A 7,827-nucleotide genomic window follows, 5' to 3' on the forward strand; every position below is an offset into this window, starting at 1 on the left:
CATGAAGCTTATACTCTAGCTAACATGAACAACAAAATAAAATAATCACACAAAATATAGAAGTTCAAGCTGAAATGAGCGGCTGCACCGGATTCTATCAGATGAGAAAGGACAGTTTTCACAAAGTTCAAAGACTGGGGATACAAAGGAATTTGTCCTGAGAAAGACAAAACAAAAACAACAAACAAAAAACCCAAAAGAGTAAAATGACGGTAGGGTATAACGGGGCCAGATCCAAAATGCGGACAGGTTCAAACAAAATTGGAACTGAAAATCAGAGTGCCTTCAAGAGTAGCAAACGATATTATCTTGTTACCTGCTAATTACCTTAGTAGACTGGAAGCAACACTTCACACACAAGAGGGTTGGGATGTAATTTCTGATAAGAAGAGGTGTTTCTGTGAAGTCTTTCCTGAGAACATATTATTTGAGAAAAACACATATTGTTGTTTTTAGCATTTCACTTTGTATAAGTCTTAATTTTTGAAGAGCGGGTATATGCCCATGATTTGTTAATGAAAATACTATAAGATATAAAATATACAATGAGAAGATCTCCTCTTCTGTGCTAGGAGAGTGCACATTCTACACACTGCGTAGCACCTTTCTGACTTCCGTTCTGTCTGGGCACAGTTCTGATTGCCATGCAGAGGGCTCCCTCTGTCTGGGGATATTTCTCACGGGTACCGAGAGAGCCTCCTCTATCTTGGGGTATTTCCGATGCGTACAGAAGGGCTGCCTCTGTCCACTATGGAAGGCTGGTGTTCACTGCGGGGATTCCGCACTTCGTTTAACCAGAGTCCCCTGTGGAAGGACACTTGGGTTGTTTTCAACCTTTCCCTCTTTCACACATGTGCAGGAACATTTGTAGGATAAAGTCCAGAGGTAGAATTACTGAAGAAATTTCTCTTCAAAAATTTGTAGCCATTTTCTCTCCCACCAGCAATGTAAGAGAAGGTCACATTCCGGCTACCGTAACACCACAATTAGGAATTTTTGACAATCTGATAGGTGGGAAAAGGTAGCTCACTGTAGTTTATTTTGCAGTTCTCTTACTATGACAAATTAATATAAATTACATTATGCTAATTTGGTGTATAAAGTCACCAAATTGTTCACCACTTCATTTTTTACTTAAATACTAATTTGGTATTTATCACGTAGACAAAAATAGAGTATGCTCCTTGCAGTCATATAAAAACGGTAAGAGTTCTTGCCAAAAGAACAAAACAAACGTTCCGAGCTTTTGTTGTTCAACCTTGGGAGTGGCTCAGTGTGGCAGACCTAGTGGCTGTCCAGCCTTCTCCCTGTGTGTTAGGGACATAAATTTGGGGTGCAAGTGGCCTCATCTCCAGGGGTGGATCCTGATTCCCACACATTCCCTGATGGAATCGCATCCTCGTTGCCCCGGGAATCGGTTCCTGGTGGTACAGGCCAAGGCAACGGGTACACACCTTCACCCCGCCAGAGCGACGGGCACGCGCCTTCACCCCACCAGACGGGCACGCGCCTTCACCCCACCAGACTGGCACGCGCCTTCACCCCCCAGAGCGACGGGTACGCGCCTTCACCCCCCAGAGCGACGGGTACGCGCCTTCACCCCGCCAGAGCGACGGGCACGCGCCTTCACCCCACCAGACGGGCACGCGCCTTCACCCCACCAGACTGGCACGCGCCTTCACCCCCCAGAGCGACGGGTACGCGCCTTCACCCCCCAGAGCGACGGGTACGCGCCTTCACCCCCCAGAGCGACGGGTACGCGCCTTCACCCCGCCAGAGCGACGGGCACGCGCCTTCACCCCACCAGACGGGCACGCGCCTTCACCCCCCAGAGCAACGGGTACGCGCCTTCACCCCCCAGAGCGACGGGTACGCGCCTTCACCCCCAGAGCGACGGGTACGCGCCTTCACCCCGCCAGAGCGACGGGCACGCGCCTTCACCCCCCAGAGCGACGGGTACGCGCCTTCACCCCGCCAGAGCGACGGGCACGCGCCTTCACCCCACCAGACGGGCACGCGCCTTCACCCCCCAGAGCGACGGGCACGCGCCTTCACCCCACCACAGTGACTGGCTCCGAGTCAGCATCCCGGGCAGAGGTTGAGGATTTGCATGTCCTGTCGGAATAAATGCTTTCTCTTTCCCTTCCACGTGAATGCGGAAGCGTTGGCCCTGGGGGCGGTGGCACTAATCGTGAGAAGCCACCCGAGGTCCCTGATGCCCAGACAGAGGGGCTGAGGTCTGCACCAGCTCTGGGCTTCCCTCTCCCGCAGCCACGGCCGCTTTCGTGTTTGAGCCGCGGGTTTCCCACCACCTGCGGGAAGCGTCCCGTGTGCTGGGGCTCGGGTTATTGGTCACACCCCCGAGTCAGGGAAATGTACCTGACATTGATGAGGCACGCGTTACCATAGTGCTCTAGGGGACAGAGTTTTGTTTTCTTTTTTTTTTTTTTCCGATTTTAGAAGTTGGAAATATTCTTGAATAGTTTTGATCCTAAACCCTCAGAGAGTCTGTCTGTGACCCTCTCCAGAGCTGCCTCCCTTCTGACGTGAGCGGTGCTCTCGGCCAGCGGGCGATGAGGCCACGCTGGTGATGGACGCTGCGGTTCTCACCTGCGGCACCCTGGGCACCAGTGGCTGGTTATTGCTCTACACTCGAAAGAGGGAAACTAAACTTTGGAAGGAGAATCAAATGTTTAAGATATTTAAGAAAGGCTTCAGAAATAATACATTTACATTATACATGACCCACTCATGGCCTTACCTGTGGGCCTGTCTCATGAAAGCATTAGAGGAAATGTTCCCCATTTTGCTAAGGGGCATGTCTCCATCTCACCTGCTCCGGTCCACTTCTCCCCTCATCCTGGCTTTTCTCTGTGATTTTCCACTCCATTCACCGGTCCTATTCAGGATGGGTCTTTCCCAGGCCAGGTGTGGTGGCTCACGCCTGTAATCCCAGCACTTTGGGAGCCGAGGAGGGCGGATCATGAGGTCAGGAGATCAAGACCATCCTGGCCAACATAGTGAAATGCCGTCTCTACTAAAATACAAAAAATTAGCCGGGCGTGGTGGCGGGCGCCTGTAGTCCCAGCTACTTGGGAGGCTGAGGCAGGAGAATGGCAGGAACCCGGGAGGCGGAGCTTGCAGTGAGCTGAGATCAGGCCACTGCACTCCAGTCTGGCCTACAGAGTGAGACTGTGTCTCAAAAAAAAAAAGAAAAAAAGAAAAAGAAAAGAAAAAAAATAAGAAAAGAAAACGGAAAGAAAGAATGGGTCTTTCCCTTGGCTCGTGTGAGAGGATTTTCAACATTCCAGCCAGCAGTGTCCCAGAGCTCACGTGTATGGAATTTCCCGACTGCACAGAGGCTCCGCCGGCCCTGTGTGGTCAGGGCAATCCTCTCTGTGAATGTCCTTTCCACAAGACATCTCTGAGGCCACCTGTCACCTGGGAGGGCTTCCCTTTGTCCAGGCAGAGGTGGCGGCCACAGTCTCATGGATTCCTGGCGCGCCCTGTGGGCCCCACCCCAACTGTCCCACCTGCTTCCCGCTTGTTGTATGCAGATGTGTTCATTATTCACAGCAGGCCAAGCTTCTTTTAGAACATTTCTTCCTTTCCAAGGCAATCCCACGAACTACAAATAACTGTTTAGAGCAATTCTTCAGTGAGGAACGTCCGTGTGTGTGTGTGTGTGTGTGTGTGTGTGTGTGTGTGTGTTTGAGAGAGAGAGAAAGAGAGGGAGAATGAAAATGAAAGCGATTATTTCTGATACCCGAAGCGCTCGGGCACTCCAGCTTCACTGCCTCGCTGGTCCCTGGGTTTCCTCACCTTTAGATGCTGTGTTACTTTCCTTTGGGTTCTGTAACAAATTACCACAACCCACCAGGGTGGCTGAATAGCCCAGATTTCTCCCCCTGGCTCTGGAGGCTGCAACGCCGGAACCACGGTGTCGGCAGAGCCCAGCTCCCGTCCAGGCCTCGCCTCTTCCTCGTTCCTCGGCTGCCTCCTTCTCCACTTGGGCCTCTCCCATGTTTCTTCTCCCTTTCTCGTAAGAAAACTAGTAATATTGGTTGAGAGCCCAAACTGCTGTTTACAGTGTGTACTGTATGTGGCACACAGTACACAGCTTACTGTCGTTTTCCATTGAATTCTAACTTTCAGAGAAGAGACTATATTCAAGCTGCCTCCCACAATAACGGACACACGCAGTGTTCAGCAAACTAGTTCCCTCTCCTTTGCCCTTGGGTATCAGGCAATTGTCTTTACAAATGTAACAGTGTATGGTGGACTCACTGGTGGAGAGAATTGTTTGGGTTTGTGTTTGTCTTACCTTATCTATCCAGAGAGGGGTCAAAGTTTATCTTATATGTACGGATGCAGCTTTCCTACTGCGCCCAGCACTCCCCAGGAAACATGCGCACGCTTTGTAGCCACCGGGAACTTTCAAAGGACGATGCTGTGCACAGGTGGCAATTTTCACGTGCTGTGATGATTGTGTGGATTCCTTCAATGCCCAGACACTGTCAAAACGGCAGTCAGAATGGCTCCCAAGAGCGTGGTTGGGAAGGCACCTTTACAAACAATACAGACTAGAAAACCTTTGTCATCCACGGAAAACACTATCAAACACAACACAGAAGTATGGGTTTTGGGGTTTGGGGTTTTTTTTGATAGGTTTCTGCTGCTACCATTTGAAATAATTATCTTCACTATTAGAACAAGAAAGCAGTAACGAAAATATCAAGACAAAAAGTGACTTTCTCAGAAATATTTATATACTTGAGCAAATTAATATTTGATTTGGATGAATCTGAATGTATTTCTCAAGAAATTGCTTCATTAAAAATAAAACTGTGGGCTGGGTGTGGAGGCTCACCGCTGTAATCCCAGCACTTTGGGAGGCCGAGGCGGGTGGATCATGAGGTCAGGAGATTGAGACCATCCTGGCCAACATGGTGAAACCCCGTCTCTACTAAAATACAAAAAATTAGCCGGGTGTGGTGGCGGGCGCCTGTGGTCCCAGCTACTCAGGAGGCTGAGGCAGGAGAATTGCTTGAACCCGGGAGGCAGAGGTAGCAGTGAGCCGAGATCGCGCCACCGCACTCCAGCCTAGGGGACAGAGTGAGATACCGTCTCAAAAACAAACAAACAAACAAATAAAACAAACTTTCTCAGAAACAGAAAACCAAATGCCACATGTTCTCACTTCTAAGTGGGAGCTGGACGTTGGGTACTCATGGACATCAAGATGGGAACGTCCTGTCACCTCCAGCAGCTTCCGGCCCAGCACTGGGGATTTTAAAAGGGGAGATGAAGGGAGGGGCCGAAGGCTGAAAAACTACCTATTGCGCGTTATAGTCTCTGCCTGGGCAATGGGATCAGTAGAAGGTTAAATCTCAGCGTTACACAATACAATGACCTGCATGCATGCGCCCAGAATCTAAAATAAAAATAGAATAAATAAATAGAAGAAATAAAGGCATTAAAAATAATTTTTCAGCAATATATATATACATATAGATAGATATTTCATTGTGCTTGTTATTTGGCAAGAAAAATCAAGATAGGTCTATTTTTCAGATTTGAAAGTTAGTTTTTAAAATTCAGATTCCATTTTATAAATGAGCAGTTTGTGATGTGATGGGCAGCCTTTAATATTTTATCTGACAATCAGTAGATGGATTTATCAGCATGTTTATGGCTGTGCTGGTGTCTGTAAAAATAGTATACAGCTAATTTTTTTTTTTTTTTTTTTTTTTTTTTATGAGACAGAGTCACTCTGTCGCCCAGGCTGGATTGCAGTGGCGCAATCTAGGCTCACTGCAACTTCCACCTCCCGGGTTTAAGCGATTCTCCTGCCCCAACTTCTGGAGTAGCTGGGATTACAGGTGCATGCTACCATGCCCAGCTAATTATTTTTTCTGAATTTTTAGTAGAGACGGGGGTTTCACCATGTTAGCCAGGAGGGTCGGCTGCTGGTGTTGCTCCAGTATACAGCTAAATTAAAGGCTTCGATTCTCAGTTTGCTCATTCTAATTTAGCTGAATTCTGAGTATTATGCATTTGTATCTGAGGTTCCAGGCTTCTCCCTCATCCTTCTCGGGCTGTTAAAACTCATGTTGCCAGGTGCAGTGGTGCATGACTGTAGTCCCAGCTACTCAAGAGGCTGAAGCAGGAGGATGGCTGGGGCCAGGAATTTGAGACCAGCTTAGGCAACATATGGAGACCTCCATCTCAAAACAACAACCACCAAAAAATAAAAAATAAAAAAAATTTTAAAAACCCCTCACGTGAAGAGTTCTTTCTGCTACCCTTGAAGATCAGAATAACGTAAGCTCAAAGCTGCTCTGGTATCCAGTCAAATCTACTCCTTCATTTTTTTGCATTGACCAAAGTGCTAATGGTCAGGAAGTAACGAGACCAGTGGAAGATGTTATTTGGCACGTTGATTATTGGGGACCTATTGGGGACCCCTAAGCTGTTAGAGCTGAAGGAGACTAGCAATCATTCCACAGAAATGAAACTCCAGGTGGGGATGTGACCTCTCCCAGCTCACAAGGCCTGTCAGGGCAGACGCTGAGCCCAGGAAATGTAGGTCTTTTGTGCGTCTTCAGTTCTTCAGGGGACAATTTAAATGAGAAGGAAGTTGGGTAGCAGAGTCCATGGAATAGCAGTTCCTCTATCAGGCCTGTGTTTCTCTTTGCTGCTACTTACATATGAGAAAGAAACATGTTCCTGAGATGCTACACTTATCACTTAAAGGCACTTTTCATTGTGTTGCTGTTGGTCTGTGCTCACTGCTGACAGCAATGGCAGGCTGCCATCCTCGGAGTGAGGACCTGTGGTTCTCCTTCCTGCTTCCTCTGAGCCCCAGCAGCTGCCAGTACGGCATCTAGGAATAGTGGATGTGGACATAATTAGGAGTTTCTTGGGCAGCCTAGTTAACAATCCCGCAGAGGGCATGATCATAAGAACGTCAATCATGTCGTTATCATTTAATTCTATCCAAAAAGAGTTAAAATGGACATTCTAGAGTTAAGTGAACAGCTTGTTAAATGAATAACATAGACATAAAATCCAGTGGGTCCAACCAGCAGTGATTACTATAGTTAATAATAATAATATCATCTTGATTAACAAGAACAGGAGATAGAATACAGATAAGACTATCGCCATATTCACGTGTTTCAGGATCCTGCGATGCGCTGTGCACCATGCAGCGGGCTTTGCTTCTCACCAGCACTGTGCAATAAGATATTATTATTATTCGCTTTATAGCATAATCCATGTGTTTTACAGGTGGAAAAGAGAGACAAGACAAACCTGCTGGTAAATATTTCAACCCAGTTCTCCATTTTCCCACTAGATGGCACTTTTATACCTCTCTGGTCCATTTTACAATCACAGCAGATGGGCAGAGTGCACTTAATTTATAGTATGTTTAAACAAATCCTATGTATATATAATATCTGGGAACATTAAATCAAATAAACGGCTTCCATTCAAATATGCTTTCCTTTTCCAATATAACAGTTGTAAATATCTGGTCCCTGGACAGCCCGTTCGCCTTTCCACCAGATGCTCCAAGGCCCGCTCTGGGCCCTTGCTCCTGCCCTGACCACCCAGCCTGAGCCCCGGGGCCAGGTCCACGGTGCCCGTGCGCACTGCCTTCTGCTGGGGCTGGGCTCAGGGCTGCTTCGCCCCTCGCCGGCTTTCTCTGCGCTGTTGCTGCCCTCCCTGCACCCCCACCCCGGCTCACTCAGCTCCTTCACCTCTTCCTTGATGAACTGGGGAACAGCATCCCCAACCTTGATCCACAATGTATTAAGGCTG

This window comes from Macaca mulatta, chromosome 5 (assembly GCF_049350105.2).
Source record: "Macaca mulatta isolate MMU2019108-1 chromosome 5, T2T-MMU8v2.0, whole genome shotgun sequence".
Classification (NCBI taxonomy): domain Eukaryota; kingdom Metazoa; phylum Chordata; class Mammalia; order Primates; family Cercopithecidae; genus Macaca; species Macaca mulatta.